This window comes from Bubalus kerabau, chromosome 4 (genome assembly GCF_029407905.1).
Source record: "Bubalus kerabau isolate K-KA32 ecotype Philippines breed swamp buffalo chromosome 4, PCC_UOA_SB_1v2, whole genome shotgun sequence".
In the NCBI taxonomy this organism is placed as follows: domain Eukaryota; kingdom Metazoa; phylum Chordata; class Mammalia; order Artiodactyla; family Bovidae; genus Bubalus; species Bubalus kerabau.
Genome location: NC_073627.1, coordinates 164,536,473 through 164,556,249, shown reverse-complemented (window position 1 = coordinate 164,556,249; position 19,777 = coordinate 164,536,473). Strand labels below are relative to the sequence as shown.

Here is a 19,777-nt window from a genome sequence, read left to right as displayed (position 1 = left end):
GAAAAATAGTAGTGCCTCATGACATTGTACAGGAGGCAGGGATCTAGACCATCCCCAAGGAAAAGAAATTCCACAAGGCCTTGTGGTTGTCTGAGGAGGCCTTACAAATAGCTGTGAAGAGAACAGAAGTGAAAGGCAAAGGAGAAAAAGAAAGCTATACCCATTTGAATGCAGAGTTCCAAAGAATAGCCAGGAGAGGTAAGAAAGCCTTCCTCAGTGATTAATGCAAAGAAATAGAGGAAAACAATAGAATGAGAAAAACTAGAGATACCTTCAAGAAAATTAGATATAGCAAGGGAACTTCTCATGCAAAGATGGACACAATAAAGGACAGAAATGGTATGGACCTAACAGAAGCAGAAGATATTAATTAAGAAGAGATGGCAAGAATACACAAAAGAACTATACAAAAAAGATCTTCACAACCCACATAATCACGATGGCATGATCACTCACCTAGAGTCAGACGTCCTGGAGACTGAAGTCAAGTTGACCTTAGGAAGCATGAGGTATTTCAAATCCTGAAAGATGATGCTGTGAAAGTGCTGCACTCAATATGCCAGCAAATTTGGAAAACTCAGCAGTGGCCACAGGACTGGAAAAGGTCAGTTTTCATTCCAATCCCAAAGAAGGGCAATGCCAAAGAATGTTCAACGTACTGCACAATTGCACTCATCTCACATGCTAGTAAAGTAATGCTCAAAATTCTCCAAGGCAGGCTTCAACCATATGTGAACCATGAACTTCCAGATGTTCAAGCTGTATTTAGAAAAGGCAGAGGAACCAGAAATCAAATTGCCAACATCTGCTGGATCATTGAAAAAGCAAGAGAGTTCCAGAAAAACATCCACTTCTGCTTTTTTGACTATCCAAAGTCTTTGACTGTGTGTGTGGACCATAATAAACTGTGGAAAATTCTTCAAGGGGTGGGAATACCAGACCACCTGACCTGCCTCTTGAGAAATCTATATGCAGATCAGGAAGCTACAGTTAGAACTGGACATGGAACAACAGACTGATTCCAAATCGGGAAAGAAGTATGTCAAGGCTGTATATTGTCACCCTGCTTATTTAACTTATATGCAGGGTACATCATGAGAAATTCTGGGCTGGATGAATCACAAGTTGGAATCAAGATTGCTGGGAGAAATATCAATAACCTCAGATATTGATGACACCACCCTTATGGCAGCAAGCAAAGAAGAACTAAAGAGCCTGTTGATCAAAGTGGAAGAGGAGAGTGAAAAAATTGGCTCAAAACTCAACATTCAGAAAACTAAGGTCATGGCTTCTGGTCCCATCACTTCATGGCAAATAGATGGGGAAACAGTGGAAACAGTGACAGATTTTATTTTTGGGGCTCCAAAATCACTACAGATGGTGACTGCAGCCATGAAATTAAAAGATGCTTGTTCCTTGGAAGAAAAGTTATGACCAACTTTTTAAATAGCATATTAAAAGACAGAGACATTACTTTGCAGTAAAGGTCCATATAGTCCAAGCTAATGTTTTTCCAGTAGTCATGTATAGATGTGAGAGATGGACTATAAAGAAAGCTGAGTGCTGAAGAATCGATGGTTTTGAACTGTGGTGTTGGACAAGACTCTTGAGAGTCCCTTGGACTGCAAGGAGATCCAACCAGTCCATCCTAAAGGGAATCAGTCCTGAATATTCATTGGAAGGACTGATGCTGAAGCTGAAACTCCAGTACTTTGGCCACCTGATGCGAAGAACTGACTCATTTGAAAAGACCCTGATGCTGGGAAAGATTGAAGGTGGGAGGAAAAGGGGATGACAGAGGATGAGATGGTTGGATGGCATCACCAACTCAATGGACATGAGTTTGAGTAAACTCCAGGAGTTGATGATGGACAGGGAGGCCTGGTGTGCTGCAGTCCATGGGGTTGCAAAGAGTGAGACACAACTGAGTGACTGAATTGAACTGAACTGAACTGAGGGGATATTGTAGGATATAGGGTCTGGATGCTATAAAACCTTAAGGAAAGCATCCACTTCACTGTGAGGGTTAAATGTCATTCTCTTGAAGATTCTTGTTTGCCCCTTTTTGTGCTGTCCTGGGGGGCCCCCAGGCAGAACTAGCTGCTTATTTATCCATGCTCCAGTTGCTTTTTCTTCTTTTTCTTTTGAGAGCATTTACCAGGTTGGGTTGAGATTTTTCTTTTTAGAAGTTTTACTTCCCTGGCTGAGCTGAGAGCTTTCTCATGAGCACCAATGTGCCAGTTTTATCTCTGCATCCCTAATGCCTGGCACAGGATCTGATGAACAGCAGAGCACATTACATGCCTATAGAAAGTGGGGAATTCCAGTTTTAGTGGTATTTCTCCCATGAAATCTTTTGATCCTCTAAATAGGAGTAATTTTTGCATCTGGTGAGAACTGAGCGCTCGGAACACCTTCTGCCTTGTTGTTGTTGTTCAGTTGCCCAATTGTGTTCAATTCTTTGTGACCCCGTGGACTGCAGAATGCCAGACTTCCCTGTCCTTCACCATTTCCAGGAGCTTGCTCAAACTTGTGTCCATTGAGTCAGTGATGCCATCCAACCATCTCGTTCTCTGTCATAACCTTCTCCTCCTGCCTTCAGTCTTTCCCAGCATCAGGGCTTTGAATTGTAGTTATCTGACAGCATTTTTTCTTTTTAATTTACCCTCCCACTCCTTCATGCAGGGCCCCAGTCACATGATTGCTGAAACTGCATCTTGTTCATCTTTGAAATCTGAGCAGTGTCTGGCCTATGCATTCTCTCATTTGTTTAAGATACAGTTCCTGAGCAAGGAGCAAGGGATATGACTCAAGCATTTGATGTACAATACAGTTCTTGCCTTTTTTACATAGGCCTATTCAGCAAACCACTTCCCCATTGCACAATGAATTGGAGGGTGGGGCTGCCTTCAACGTTAAAATCAGTCAGGGTTACCAGAAGTCTTTTACCTACCTCTGACTAGAAAGCATCAATTCACAACTTACTTCAATTTCAGGCCTATCTCTTTTACCAAGAATGTCAGAATAAGAATCTGAATCATTATACATGTGCAATGCACATGCACAATGCAACCTCTGAGCAGGACAAGGATTGTTGGAACTAATGGGAAGATAAAATCCAGAATAAATGATTGGATTATAGTTCCCATGGTCACAGAATTTTTAAAAAAGTTTTCTGACTTTGCAGCTATTATGTTCCACTACTGCATATGGTGACTGCAGCCAGGAAATTAAAAGACGCTTACTCCTTGGAAGGAAAGTTATGACCAACCTAGATAGCATATTCAAAAGCAGAGACATTACTTTGCCAACAAAGGTTCATCTAGTCAAGGCTATGGTTTTTCCTGTGGTCATGTATGGATGTGAGAGTTGGACTGTGAAGAAGGCTGAGCGCCGAAGAATTGATGCTTTTGAACTGTGGTGTTGGAGAAGACTCTTGAGAGACCCTTGGACTGCAAGGAGATCCAACGAGTCCATTCTGAAGGAGATGAGCCCTGGGATTTCTTTGGAAGGAATGATGCTAAAGCTGAAACTCCAGTACTTTGGCCACCTCATGCGAAGAGTTGACTCATTGGAAAAGACTCTGATGCTGGGAGGGATCGGGGGCAGGAGGAGAAGGGGACGACAGAGGATGAGATGGCTGGATGGCATCACTGACTCGATGGGCGTGAGTCTGAGTGAACTCCGGGAGTTGGTGATGGACAGGGAGGCCTGGCGTGCTGCGATTCATGGGGTCATAAAGAGTTGGACATGACTGAACGACTGATCTGATCTGAGTGCATATGGATATTAAAGATTAATTGCACTGGTTGGCATTACATTATATTAAACTTACACTGTAGATATATCACAGTTGAATAGAGGTTTTGCCAGAGTCCCGTACCAACTTGGTGAGTTTTTTTATTCACTGAACAAATGTTTACTGAGCTTATATTGTATGCCAGCTCTATTTTAGAAATGGCTGATAGAGAGATAAACAGGACAGACCCTGCCCTTGCTCTCATTTTTTTTCATTCTCTTTTTGCTATTAAATAATCCATGCTGACTGTATTTATCCTGGTCACAAAACTTGCAGACTTGCTGTGGGGAATGGAGAAAATGTTTATATAGCATTCAGATGTTTTGATAGGCACCATGTACTATGTAAGAACTCTATGTGATTAGTCTCCAGCAGAATATTAATGTGTTAAAAAGCAACCATGAAATTACATTTCTAAGGTCCTTTTGCTTTTGACTTTAATATTTCTTAATAGTCAAGTCCACTGATTTTCATTTGATTATCGGTTTTTAAAATTAAACTTGTTTGCACCATTTAACAGAGAAATAGTGTTTTGATTCCTCTTGGAATATAAATGCTCCATTCTGAGTAATGTTTTGTAGAGTTGTTTTTCTTTAATATCCATATTTCCTCCTCAATCTCACAGAACATTAGAACTAGGAGGAAATGTGAGTATCATCTAATCTAATGCTGGTTAAACATTTTCATTCTTTTCATAATATTTGAAAGTGCTTCTTTTCTGAAGACTCAAGGTCTGGAAAATTTTTGCCTGCCAAACTGTATTTCATTATTAATTACCAATATTTCATTTTTCTCACTTTCATTAAAGATGTTACTGCTAATCATAACTTGCAATTAGTATGAGGTAGTTGGAATTATGGCAGGTGGCTATTGATTCTGGAGCCCAAATTACTTGGGTTTGAATCTTCGTTCCACCATTCACTAGCTGAGCAACCTTGAGCAAATTTCTTAACTCTCTGTGCCTCCGTTTCCGCATCTGTATATGAATGAAGATGATGTACGTACTTCATATTGAGTTGTGAAGATTCCTGCATTATTGCAGTCCAAACAAAGAAAAGCCCCCTTTATTGTCTTGTCAAACCAAAAGAGGCTTCTTTTAATATTAGATTTCTAATAAAATATTATTTTATTTCTAATAAAATAAAATATTAGAAATATTTTAGCTTGTGAATACTCATTACTATACCTTTTAAGACTCCAGTGAGTTTCTAAGGAATTTCTATGTGAGAATAAACTTCTCTTTGAGGATGACAAACTTGATTTAGAGAAGTGAAGTTCTTGAGGACTCCCAGCTGGTCAGGGTCAGACCAGCCCTAGAACCTGGAACTTTAAGTTGGAGAATTGTGCATTTATCAGGCTAGTTAGAAGCCTGTTCATAAAGGTCGCAGATCCTCCCAGATCATGAGGTGTGGAATAGACATATGATGGGAACATTAGAAGCACTTACTATCAGGAATTCTGTGCCCACTGAAAGAAACCAAGTATTGGAAAGAATTTCAAGTATTGGAAAGAATTCCAAGTATTGGAAAGAAACTAAGTATTGGAAAGAAGACATCTATAAGGAATGTCTCCATAATTTGGAGATTCCAAATTATCCTATATCACTGCAGAATACAACTTCCTCCAGAAAATGCATTATAGAATAACCGAGGAGTTGAAGTAACTCCATAAAGACCTTAATAAAGTCTGCAAATATTTTCCAGGCAAGAATACTGGAGTGGGTTGCCATTCCTTCTCTATGGGATCTTCCTGACTCAAGGATCGAATCCATATCTCTTGCATCTCCTGCATTGGCAGGGTGATTCTTTACCACCGTGCCTCCTGGGAAACCCCTATAAATACTAGACTTTTAAAATAGATTCTGTCACAGAAATAAAGTTGACTCCATACGCTGATATCATTACTAAAACAAAGCAAACTATGAGCTTACCTGAATGTACAAAAATTCAGTCATGATGATGGATGCCAGTGACCACTGCTGCCTGGTAAAGGACTGATGGATGTAGCATGATCAGAGGTGGTTACACTGCAGGATGAAGGCCCTACATAGAGCTCCCACACTGCCCTCCGCTAGACTTACTGGGTGCTAAGTGAGCTTCTCAGTCAGTCTCAACAGTTTCCCAGTCCTGTCTCAGCCTACATGACAACAATTACTTGTCATGCATTTTCTGGGAAGCACCTGAGTAGTAGAGATCTGGGAATGATAAACCCAAGAATGCCTAAGCACTATTCTCAGGGCTGGTTAATATTTGTATAAGCTTCTGAGGGGACTGTAAATGGATACACGCTTTGGGGAGGACAATTTAATATTTAATTATTATAAGTTTTAAAATTGTTCACTTTCTTTTATCAGTAAATCCACATCTATCAATCTATTATATGTATTAGGGGCACATGGACAAAGAGATACTCAGAGCTACCTAGCAGTGTTATACAATAGCAAAACAGGAAATAATCTCAATGGTCATCAACAGGAAACTGATTACAAAATTATTGTGCATTTATACAATAAGAAAACACACAGCCATTAAAAATGATACTTTAGGATAAAATTTATTGATGTGGGAAAATACTTAGGATATGAAAGTGAAGGTAGCTCAGTCATGTCCGACTCTTTGTGACCCCATGGACTGTATAGTTCATGGAATTCTCCAGGCCAGAATACTGGAGTGGGTAGCCTCTCCCTTCTTCAGGGGACCTTCCCATCCCAGGGAGAACTCAGGTCTCCTGCATTGCAGGTGGATTCTTTAACAGCTGAGCCACAAGGGAAGCCCAAGAATACTGGAGTGGGTAGCTTATCCCTTCTCCAGCAGATCTTCCCAGGAATCAAACTGGGGTCTCCTGCATTTCAGGAGGATTCTTGACCAACTGAGCTATCAAGGAAACCCTATAACATGGAGTAAAAAAATAAGAAAACAAATTTATACCATGTACATATGATCCCATTTATATGAAAAAAATTATGTCTTCATTTAGAAGGAAGATTAAAATGAAATACAACCAAAATATAAACAATGGTATATTTTAGAGGTGGGTTATAAGTAATTTTAATTTTTCTGTATATTGTATGGTTTCTACAATAAGTATGTAGTACCTTTTAAATCAACTATCTTTATTAAATAGTACATGGATATATTTACAAAATTAAATATGGAATGGAAAGAAATCCAGACACTTAGTTCCTCTTTGCAGAAAACAACAATATCAACAGTTTCTCCTGTATTATTCCAGAGATTCTATAGTGTAGGAGTTGTGTGTAGTATATGTCTATGTGTGTGTCTTCACATTCATTCATTCACAAATGGAAGAATACTACAAAAACTGTCTTATACTTCACTTCTTTTACATAACGATACATTTTAGAGGTCATTCCACACTAGCAAATATACATCTGTCCAATTCTTCTTTTTTTTTCCTTTTAATTGGCTATCTTGCATGGCTTGTAGGATTTTAGTTTTGTAGTCAGGGCTGAACCCAGGCCCTGGCAGTGAAAGTACGAGTCCTAACTACCATGCTGCCAGGAAACTACCCAATTCTTTTTAATAGCCGCAAAATATTCCCTAGAATGAACAAAACATAATTGGTTTACTCTATTCTCCATTTATGGGCATTTAGTTGTTTATTATCTTTCACTATTATGCATAATGCTACTATAAACATCCTTGTCTATGTGTCTTTAAGCACAGGTACAGGTATCAGTTCAGTTCATTCACGTAGTCATGTCGGAGTCTTTGCGACCTCATGGACTGCAGCGGGCCAGGCCTCTGTCCATCACCAACTCCTGGAGTTCACTCAGTCGTGTCCGAGTCTTTGTGACCCCATGACTAGGGTTGGACCCTAGTCACCTGTTTCCCCTTCTTGAAATGACTGACTGCTGGTTCTCACAGATTTACATTAAGCCACTGAAATGGGTTTAGCTTGGATTAAAACTTCTTGTTTATTTTTTATAGCATTGACAGTTTTTATTCCCAGTGACAATTAACTCTGGGGGAAAAAAAAACAACTTTGGGAATTAAAATTTTTTGTATACTCTCTACAGTGTATTCAAGTGTGAAGTGGGACAAAGAGCAGAACAGGTTAGATTTGGAAATTCCTTGACACTTGAGCATTTTGGATTATTTAGGAAATGCCTCAGAGACTTGGCTTTCCTCTGTATTGTTGTTCTTGGAATTGCCATGAGGCCGGGGAAAGAAATGGGGCTCACACTAATTATATACAACTACTTTCCAGGGGGACCAGATTTTATCTTTGGTGAACAGATTTTAAGATCCCAGTCCTTCTTCCTCTTCACCCTAAGGAGGCTGGGCTCTGACAGGTTACCCTGTCTCAAGGGAGCAGTGGAAGTCTCAAGGCGAGACAGCGACACAGAAGGGTAATTACAGTCTTCAGACAGAATAGGGTTATGCTTAATTAACAGAGTTGCTTCGTTCCCAAGGGGTCAACACTTGCACAACTTTTTCTACAGATTAAAAGGAAGAAAGCAGACATTTCTAAGTCTAGGAGGATGTTCCGAAGTCTTTCTTGCGCCTATAATTTTAAGAGGGCTGTGTGGTTAAATGCAAATGAATGAGCTCAGCCTTTTTGAACTCTGACCTTCCAGGAAGCAGAAGAAAACCATTTTATAGACAAGGAAACAGGCATGGAGGGGGTTGACTAGCCAAGACCACAGAGCTGGTAAGCAAGTCAAGCCTTAGCCATAAAATCTTAGTGGCTACTTTTGCTTCCACAATGACCAAGATGCATTTCCTAGTGTTTTCTTTCTTAAAATCTAGAGAATCAAAGAAAGCATTCAGTATAGTCACAGTAGGATTCTGCCTTGTTTTTGTTTTATTTATTTATTTTTTTTGCCAAAAGGTGTAAACCCATTTTGTTTTTCCATATCTGAGGCAAAATGGACTCCATCCTTCATGTCTCTGCCAAAGGCTACCTCCTGGTGAATGTCTCATTCCCCCCTGTGCTAGGTTTCTCCCCTTTTAAACCTTCAGATCACTCTGTGTTTACAAACTCTATATTTATATTAGGTCTGCTTTGGATTTTCAGGGTCTGGCATCCAGTAAAGGCTCAATAAATGCTGGCTGTAAATGAATTCAGGCTGCCCTGAGCGGAGCAGTGGCACAATGAGCACGGTGAGACAGCAGAGTTCTCATGGATCCCATGATGCTTCTTCCTCTTGCAGCCACTGGAGCCAAGTGACATATCCATAGCCCCATATGGGAGAGGTAGATAGGCCCTAGGCTCAGGCACAGGAGGCACTTGCTTAGCTCCTCTGCTGTTAATGGGCAGGACAACCCTGCTCCTCCATGCTCTATGCTGCCTGGAAATCTTCCAGCCTACAATCCTTCTTAGATTTCAAGTGTACAGCTTTCAGTTCCTCTTCCCTTTAGGCTTGGCTTTTGGGACAACATGCCCCATATTCTCTCTGAATAAAATAAAATTAATAGCTTTTGCCCAATATCAATTGCCACTTATCAATTCCTCCTTTTAAATATATATATTATTAAATTTTCTTGCTATTTTTAAAATTGGGCTTCCCTGGTGGCTCAGACAGAAAAGAATCTGCCTGCAATGTGGGAGACCTGGGTTTGATCCCTGGGTTGGGAAGATCCCTTGGAGGAGGGCACGGCAACCCATTCCAGTACTCTTGCCTGGAGAATCCCTGTGGACAGGGGAACCTGGCAGGCTATAGTCCATGGAGTCACAAAGAGTTGGACATGACTGAGCGACAAAGCACACACACCTTTAAAATTACCATGTGGAGTAATTTTGCACCCATTTTACATATGGGAAAGTCAAGGATTGCTGAGTAATTTTGCACCCATTTTACATATGGGAAAGTCAAGGATTGCTGAGGTAATGTGCTGAAATATGCACCCCAGTAAGAACAGGGACTCAAACCTGGAACACTTGACTCCAAATCTCATGTTTTCCCCACTTGGGAAGAAGGACCGTATCTCATGCACTTTGTAATATGTGTAAGCTTCATAAAAAGGCCTATCCCTTACTGAATGGAATGAAAGGCCTTTCCTATTGATAGAAGCCAGCTGCACAAATCATACCTAAGAAGCACCCTGAGTTGTGGACCAGGGCTTGACTATATCCATTTTCTGTATATCTACTGCTAACCTTCTGGGGCCAGTAAACCTTTCACCAATGGTTCAAAAAGAAGAATTTCAAATTCTAACAAGTCTATAAACCTTATCAGTGAGCTTGAGGCTGGGAAACTGTTTTCCTAAAATATTTGCACCTCACATTGAAATTCTTCCACTCCTTATACTTTGATTTATTCTTCTTTCTTTATTAACTCATTTGGTAAATATTTATTGTTTATTGTGTGCCAGGTACAACTCAAGGCACTTCATCGCACCTCATCCTTCACCTTCATTCATTCATTCCTCTCTTAAGTCATGTATTAATGGTGTAAAATGCACAGGTTTTCATTTGCTGTACATTTTATTGAACTACCTCCGGGATAATTAGGGAAGAAAGAAATTTAGCAGCAGTTTTCCCAACCAGCCCCAAGTACCTGCCCCACTGGGTGAGGAGGGGACAATTAGGGTCAAATGCATACAGCAGTAAGAAAAGTTGAGTTTCAGCCATGCCTTTTGCAGATTGTGTGATGTCAGGAAACCATTTACCCTCTCAAGAGTCTCAGTTTTATCCTGTGCAAAATGGGGATTACTGTGTAGATCTGTGGAGGATCATATGGGAATTTAAGTAAAAGTGTTTATTCTAGCAAAGGGCTCACTGTGGCCAATGTTCTCAGCACATGAGCTGATGATGTCAGTCCCCAAGCAGCTTTCTTCCTGCCAACACCACCAGGCAGGCGGTTCAGAGGCATCTTGACAACATCGGGCAGCACATGATCTCCCCTAGTCACCTCGGGGAGGCTGTGATGCAGGGTTACGTTAGGGCAAAACACAGTCCAATCACAGCCTTTGTCTTTATCAGCCTGAGCAGCAGCGCAGTCTTGGAGCACAAGGCGGTGACATTCCAATTCCCTGACTGAACACTTAAGGAAGGGGGTTCTTGGAAAGAGATGAGGGTGGGAGGGGGCTGACTGGCAGATCTGCAGCCTTTTCTGCTCCCCTTGCACTTCCCTTTCAGCAGTTGCCTGTTTCCCAGGCCTCTTGTGGAGAGGAGCTGAGCTGCTATCATTTTTCTGATTCTGAGGCAGGTGGGGGTAGGAGGAGTGTGATTTGCTTCCATGCTCTTCCCTGGGAGATGCACTTTTGAGCTGACAGGAAATACAATGGTTTCCACATGCATGGAGGTTGGCCAATTCCCAGATGTCTAGGACTCAGAATGGAATTTTCAGGAAAGCAAGGCATTCCTGCCCTTTGAAGCCCCCATCCTGTTTTCCACCTGTGTGTACAGCAGTGTGGGTGCTCAGGCTCAGTATGTGTGTTGAATGAAAGCAAGAGTTCTCCTCTGGGAAGAGTCACAGGAAAACAGTCCCTTCACCTTTTGCCAGACACTATTGCAATTTCCCTCTGGTCTAGTCTGGGGTTGAACATGTGTTCAGTCAGTTATAAACTCACCCAATAAACACCATTTTCAACAAACCATGAACAGCGCACTCTGTCCTTGCCCTGGATGAGCTGCTGCTGCTGCTGCTGCTATGTCGCTTCAGTCGTGTCCGGCTCTGTGCAACCCCACGGACAGCAGCCCACCAGGCTCCTCTGTCCACGGGATTCTCTAGGCAAGAATAATGGAATGGGTTGCCATGTCCTTCTTCCACTGGATGAGCTAACAAGACATATATCTGCTAGAAGGGGTGGGAGGGTCACTTTATACTTCTGTAATGGAAACATCAGTGGAAACCTCCAATGATGAAAACATCGTTGTCTTCCTCATGCCTGGTCAGCTCATCCCATAAAGCTTGAAGCTCTCACATAGGTCTCTGGGACAGTGGGTGGGGGAACTTGACCTTGAGGTTTTTATCCCTCTGAAATGGGACACACGATCTCAACTCTGCTGGTCTCTGTGTGATCACAGAAAAAAAAAAAAAAATTAAGTCAGTTTCCCCATATGCAAAAGGGAAAGAGTATTAGTTTCATACTTTTCAGGTAAGGATGGAACCAGGAGGGTGCCTTGTAAAATGCTCTAACACATTGGTTATTAGCATTATGGCCCAAAAAACCTCACTGCAAACCAGTGACCATTTGTGGAAACTACCCTTTAATGATTGGATGGCCTTGAGCAAATTACAAAAACTCGTTGCACCTCAGTTTCCTCTTTTGTAAATAGGAAGTTACCTTGTCTGTTGGAATGCAAGAATGAAGATAACACCCAGCTCAGCGTCCACCACATGCATGGCGCTCAGGGGGTGGTTTTCTCCCCTGCACCATGCCTGGAACTCATTTCCCCATGCAAGACTGAGTGACAAGCATTTTCCAAATCTGCTCGATGCCCGGCCGCTCAGCTGCCTCTTGAGCCGCTCCCTGCCACCCCCGCAGCTCCATGACGTGCAGACTTGGAGAAATCTGCGACGGAGGGAAGCAGCTACCAGGCCCGCGCCAGCCCGCCTGCCAGCACACGCGCGCCGGGGCAGCAGCCCGGAGCAGCGTCTGCTAGTTACCTTTCACCTAGTTCGCCGGGCTAGCCGCGCTGGGTAACTCGAGGGCAAACGCGGAACCCAGTGCGCCTGCGCACAGCTCGCTCCCAGTCGCAGTGGGGTGGCCAGAGCGTTTATTTTCTGTTGGTTTCTGTTCCCTTCTGAAATGAAGGGTATGGGCTTTGCGGATGTGCGCTAATATCTGGGTCTGTAAGGGGCTAGGCACAATCTCAGACTAGGGAGGGGGATGGTGGCGACCGAGGCCCCCTGAGCATCTCCCTGCCTCGGCGGACTCCTCTTAATTTCTCATCCACCTCCTATCAGACATCTTCACGTTCCACCTTCTTCTACAGCTGGCCCCGATTCAGCTCTGTCCTCTCAGTTCATCGTTTTTCTCAAAACGCGGTTAGGAAAGGAGTCCTGGGTTTCTGAATGGAGCACACGCCCGCGGAAAAGCCACATAGGCACAAAGTTAATATTCCCAGTTCTGTCAGGGAGGGGCCCGAACCTAACAACAGGTTTGAAGTGAAAAGGAACACATTCTTTTTTTTTTTTCTTTCCACTTCTCAAATGGCTATGTTGAGGACGGCCGAGGCCGCCGCGAGTCTCGGGGTTACTACCGGGCACCGGGCGGGGCGTGCGCGGCGCTGGGAGAGGGAAAGACTTCGAGCTCAGAAACCGCAGTCGCAGAAATGCTTTTAATCATCTAAGGAGGTTTTCCGTTCCCAAACACACAATCTCGTCGACGGTTTTCAGGGGGTCTTTGTTGTCTCTTCTGCTTCAGGGATCCTCCTTCTCTGACATCCCACCGACTTAGGAGCAGGGAACATGATCTAGAATATAAAATAAGAATCAGATGTGTGCAAAAAAAAAAAAAAAAGTTTCTTTTCTTCCTGTGGTCTGATCCCCTTGCTTCCTTCCTCTGGTTCCTGTAGTTTGGTACAACCCCAAAAGAGTGAAGGCCAACCAGGGTTTGTCCAGGCTCTGCCACCGACCGGAGTGATTTAAAATAAGCCCGTTTCTGTCTCCAGAATGGGTATCTTCTCGTGTAAGGGGAACACATGTATACCTGTGGCGGACTCATTTTGATATTTGGCAAAACTAATACAATTATGTAAAATTTAAAAATAAAATAAAATTAAAAAAAATAAATTTCAAAAAAAAAAATAAAGCTGATTCCCAGATTAAAAAAAAAAAAAAAATGTAAGGGTTAGCCCTCATGGTCCCCCTGGCCCTACAACATTAAAGTTTAGGTGAGGAGTCCTAAGATTTTCAATTCCCTAATGTCATGTCTCCTCCATTTCAGATAGGACCAGCAGGGAATGCTGTTAAAGAGAATTACCATTAGAGTTACAAGGTTGTTCCATGACTGGACATTTTGAGGTTTTCTAGGTTTCTTGAAAGGTTGTGCAACTGTCTCAAGATGTGACATTTAAGGTTAAGTACATAGATCATTTCCTCTATGTACTAATAGTCATGAGAGCACCTCCCCCTAATTATCTTTCTTTGACTCTGACTTTAACTCCAGCACTGTGTACAATGCAGCCAGTTTATTCTCTTACTGAATAAAAGAAAATTTGTGACTAGCAGGGATAGGGGTCTTGTGTGTGTGTGTGTGTGCTCAGTTGTGTCTGACTCTTGGTGACCCCATGGACTGTAACCTGCCAGGCTTCTCTGTCCTTTGAATTTTTCAGGAAAGAATACTGGACAGGGTTGCCATTTCCTCCTCTAGGGAATTATCCCAGCCCAAGTACCAAACCAGTGTCTCCTGCATTGACAGGCAGGTTCTTTACCACTGTGCCACTTGGGAAGACCCAGAGGGGTCTTTTGCTTTCGTTTTAATGTGAATAGATTTTTAAAACTCATGAGCAGATAAATGTATCACATGAAAAAAAAGTGAAGGCGGAACATAGAGAAACCATTAAAACAGTGTTAATCTGATAAACCCTAAATGAGTCTATACATTTTAACAGAGATTAGTATAAAGTCCAGCACTCAGTTTAAAAAAAAATTACTGACATACTTTATGTGGAGGATGGAAATAAAGAACCAATAAGTATATAGCTCCTTTCTATCTCTAAATTATGTAATCCCTATAAAAATACTGTGAGTTAAAAGAGTACAAAGTAATGGTTTCCATTTTGCAAAGGAAGAAATAGGCTAACAGAGGTTGAACATCTGGCCCAAGGTCACACAATTAGCATGTGATAAAATGAAATCTGGGGTTCCTAAGGCCAGGCCTTCTGCCTTAGGAGTGTGTGTGTTTATACGTGTGTATTCAGGCACTCATGGAGGTGGCGGTGTGGAGAAGTGCTGAGAACAGATTTGATTGGAGATAGACAAGAGGATTGGCATTTATAATTATTATTATTATAGCTGATATTTATTGAACTTTACAATGTTCCAGGTAATGCATTAGCACCTTTCATACATGAATTCATTAATTCTTTTAACAGCCTTATAAGGTGCATAATATTATTGTCTCTTTTTGAGCAACCAAGGAAACTGGGACCTAAAAAAGAGAGTTGCCCAAGTTCTCACAGGAAGTGGTGAAGCAAGGATTCACCCTGGGACTGATTCCAAAGCTCAAGGAGGTCCTTTGTTCTATGGGTTTCTCTTGGCTGAAAACTCAGGATGAATCAGCAATGAATGTGGATTCAAGGAGCCAAAGGGACCCCAGGTGGTGTGACTAGAAATCCAGGGTAAAGAATGAAGTGAAGGGTCCTTCTCTCCTGTGTGGTGGTCATAGGTTACCTGAAAGGCTGAGCTCAGATCTGGGCACCATCTATGAAGACATGGACACTTACCATAAGATGACCGTCATGAGCTTAGGGTTTATCCAAGATGAAGGGCCTGTAGAGGAGCTGCATTTGGCTCCTCTGACCTTGGCCACCACCTTGGTACATTCTACATTCCCAAGGCCAAGTGCAATATAGAGGCAATGTGGTGTAGTGACAACTATAAGGGATTCTGAGTCAAACTCACATAGTTTTGACTCTGTTTATCTCCTCCCGGCTAGGTCATTTTTAGTTATTCCTTAACTTCTCTGAGCCTCAGTTTTCCCAGAATAAAGTGAGGAGAACAGACCTACCTTGTAGCATTGCTAAGAGAATTTACTGAGATAATGTATGCTTAGTAACCATCCTCTTGCTGTTTCCCACCTCCATACAAACACAGAGCAAGGATGAGTTTAATCTTTGGCCAATAATTTAATGAAGTCCTTATAAAGGATGATTTCCCATCTTCAGCAAGGTATTTATGTGACTTGAGGTGGTGGTCTTTGAGGGTTTTAGCCAGGTTTTTTTTTTTTTTTTTTTTTTTTTTAAGTAGTGGACTGGAAAGAACGTAATAGATTTGTCTGTGTAATGGAACAAGAAGAAATTGGAGTCTCAGGCAATCTGAAGGGAGGGACTGAGGAGGATAGTATGGAAAGGGAAGAGAGAGGAGGATTAAGGATACTGACAGAAGGCTGAATCCTAATATGTGGATGTGGTCCAAGGCCGTTTAAAGAATAGGGGTGACTGATATTAAATTTAAAATTGATTGGGTGTTGTAACATAACCTTCCCTTTCCCTGAAATTTCAGTAAAGTTTGCTACATATGAGAACACTTTGATAAATTTTGTGTGTATATTAGATTGAGTTAAACATTTAAACTTATATGCAGAGTACATCATGAGAAATGCTGGACTGGATGAAGCACAAGCTGGAATCAAGATTGCAGGAGAAATATCAATAACCTCAGATATGCAGATGACACCACCCTTATGGCAGAAAACAAAGAAGAACTAAAGAGCCTCTTGATGAAAGTGAAAGAGGAGAGTTAAACAGTTGGCTCAAAATTCAGCATTCAGAAAACTAAGATCATGGCATCTGGTCCCATCACTTCATGGCAAATAGATGGGGAAACAGTGACAGACTTTATTTTTTGGGGCTCCAAAATCACTGCAGATGGTGACAGCAGCCATGAAATTAAAAGACGCTTGTTCCTTGGAAGGAAAGTTATAACCAATCTAGACAGCATATTAGAAAGCAGAGACATTACTTTGCCAAGAAAGGTTTGTCTAGTCAAAGCTACGGTTTTTCCAGTAGTCATATATGGATGTGAGAGTTGGACTATAAAGAAAGCTCAGTGCTGAAGAATTGATGCTTTTGAACTGTGGTGTTGGACAAGACTCTTGAGAGTCCCTTGGACTGCAAGGAGATCCAACCAGTCCATCCTAAAGGAAATCAGTCCTGAATATTCATTGGAAGGACTGATGCTGAAGCTGCAACTCCAATGCTTTGGCCACCTGATGCGAAGAACTGACCCATTTGAAAAGACCCTGATGTTGGGAAAGATTGAAGGTGGGAGGAGAAGGGGATGACAGAGGATGAGATGGTTGGATGGCATCACCGACTCAATGGACATGAGTTTGAGTAAACTCTGGGAGTTGGTGATGGACAGGGAGGCCTGGCGTGCTGCAGTCCATGGGGTCACAAAGAGTCGGACATGACTCAGCGACTGAACTGAACTGAAACATTTGGGAGACACAATGTACAGATGAAAACAGTCCACAAAAAGAGTAATTCTGAAGAAGCTGGTATTTAGAGCCTAAGCTAATCAAGAAATATTAGGTACCTTTGGAAATTGAAGGAGGTATCCAAGTATGTTTAGCTGTAATTGGCTTTACTTTGTACTGCCAAACTGAGGCAAGGCTGCTCCCTCTCCTTTTCATGTAAACCCAATATTAAGCTTATTGACCACTGGTAATAGAAGAGGTTCCCTCAGACCAGGAAGTTATCAGAGGAGGAAATGGAGAAGTTGCTTCAAGTCTGGAGGCTCTCTGCCCACAGATGAAGAAGCGTATATTGTTATGGTTAAGGAAGACCCATCCCTGGGTCCTTTGTTCCCTGTGTTGGAAATTCCCTTAAGGAGAAGGTAATTTGCAATAAATGAGTGCTCTCCAAACACTGGCTGAAATGTCCTGAAGGAGGTAGAAGTAAGAGAGGCTTTTGAGGGATGGGATACTTAGGATGACTATAGAGGGCAGCCTAGTGGGTATAGGGAGACAGGTGAGAGGGTGCTGCAGGAGGTGTGAACTGCAGGGAAACAGGGACACCAAGGACACAGGGTCCTCCAAAGCCCCGGGAAGCTGTAGTGTGGCTGCTGGCATGATTGTCCCACTCGAAGCACCTGGCCTCATTGCGGGTTCTCCAGGCAACTTCAAGTGGGCTCGGAAGGCCTTTGAGAATTCTCAAGGGCCATGGAATTGACCTGGAGCAAAAAACATTATTAAAACCTAGGAAATGCTTGGCAGAGATGGGTCCCCCCCCCATCCCAAAGCCTTTGGTGGAAACTGTAGCTGTAAACTGACATTTACTGGAGGAGCCAGAGAAAGGTAGTATGGTAAGACAGACCCTTGTATGGACACTGCTATTAGTTACCTTCACTAAACCTCAATTTTCTCAAGTATAAAATGACATTTACCTCACAGGGTTATTTATAAGATAAAATGCGACATTGCAGGTGAGCATGTTTTGAAATATAAATAAACTACAGAAATGTTATTCCTATTGCTGAGAAGCCATTATTAGGGCATTATTCATAATTAGTCATCTCAATTTCCAGCTACATTTCAGTAGTGAATATCTAACCTCACTCCAAAGGAGAAATCAGTAGCATCAGCTGGTTCACTATCTTTTATTTCATAATTAGTTACACTGAATCTTTCCACTGTGCTGCAATACAAAGAGAGAGATGAGGTGAGCCAGCTGGCCACTGGGGAAAGTGCTTTCTCATCTATTAAAGTACCTTCCTCATCCATTAAAAGGTTTACCTGTGATTGGATGCTTTTTTCGTTTGCTCCCTCCCTTTCTTCCTTTGGCAAGTCTCTTTATCCTTCAGTCAAATTATAAATAATTTCCCAGATGCAGACAACCTTCTCTTGAGTCCTTCTCCACCCATCCCATCAAGCCTCCTTTAAGTACTGATGCATTTTCCCCTCTCACATTCTGGCAACTTCATCTCCCAAATAGAGATATTTAATAGCCATTCTGCTCTATAACAAAAAATCGATATACTAAAGGAAAATATAGATTTCCAGGGTGGAACAAAAAGGTCTAGGAAGCAGAACATCTGTCACCTTCATAAGTTGTGCCCAAGATTCTCATGAGACAATCTCAGAGTTCGTTGGCATTTTCCCTTCTTTTACTTCATGAACATTTAAGGTAAAGAGCTGTGATGACTTGTTTTGTATTCATTTCACAGATTCAGAATTACAAAATACATTTGTGGGAAATACAGGAATTTAAAAATATACAACTTGGAAGCATCAGTCATAAACACAGCATCATCAGAAGGCAAATTAATTGTACCCAGTGTGTAAAGACTGGGGGCCTGAGGAAGATGGAGTATACTTTTTTTTTTTTTTTAATTAAAGTTGATATGAAGTCTATAAACTGATAAACATTAAAAACAGTTAATGTAGGTTATTTTATTCCTACTTTAGTGACCACCTGAACCTGCTATTGCTTTAACTTCTACCTCATTCCATCCATAACCAGACTTAATAATAGCTGTAATTGTTGAACATTTGTTTTCTTCCAAGTGTTGGGCTTATTTCCATACTTTATCACATTTAATCCTCATATTACCCAATAAAGTCTTATTTCTCTCAATCTTGAGAATGAGGAAGTGCAAGCAAGGGGATGTTAAAGAATTTGTCCAGCATTACCATTCTCATGAGTAGCAGAGCTGGCAAGAGGACTTGGCTTATCTGGCTCCAGAGTCCCTGCTGTGCAGCATTTATTTAGAATTCCTTCCTTTGTTGCTGACACAATAGCTTCAATTTCCCACTCCGTATCTATACTCCTCATTCCAATAAGCTACTTTTGTAATACTGCTTTCTTTTTGAACAAGCCCAATCATAATTATAATAATAACAATATTAGTTACACGGGAAGGTCTACTATAGGGCTAAACTCGCATACAGTTAAATTCAGGTCTGGTGAACCCCCTCACTCCTGTCCCTTCTTCATTATCATCATATGTAAGAAAACCAGGGGAAAAAATGAAAACAAAAATTAGACCGAGAATCAAAGACCTAGAGTCCCTTAGTTGCAAAATTAAAATAACAACCACTTTCTGTGTTCTTCACAGAGTAATTGTGAGGATTAAATTAGATAATGCATATAATAGTGCTTTGGAAACTGGCCTGGTCTCTACAAAGTATTCCTGTAAGCTATGTTAATGTCTAGCTGTGTGACCTTGACAAGTCAACAGCTCCCAAACTCAGTTTCATTACCTCTAATGGGAATCAAAGTTCCTACCACTCAGGGGTGTTACAAGGATTAAGAGCTGCGTGATTCACAGTACAGGGCATTTGAATCTGTATTTCACTGTAACTCTTTTAAAGTGTGTTTTCAAGGCCATGTTCTTTCCAA

At 41.7% G+C, this 19,777-nt stretch overlaps 1 long non-coding RNA gene across 1 annotated transcript; it reads right to left on the bottom strand.

Moving 5' to 3' along the window:
- Positions 1–6,835: 6,835 nt before the first annotated feature.
- Positions 6,836–18,296, bottom strand: LOC129650584 (uncharacterized). The gene is made up of 3 exons (XR_008713843.1): positions 18,172–18,296; positions 12,055–13,186; positions 6,836–11,780 (listed from the first exon to the last, which is right to left on the bottom strand). It is a non-coding gene; the product is annotated as an uncharacterized LOC129650584 (long non-coding RNA).
- Positions 18,297–19,777: the final 1,481 nt, after the last annotated feature.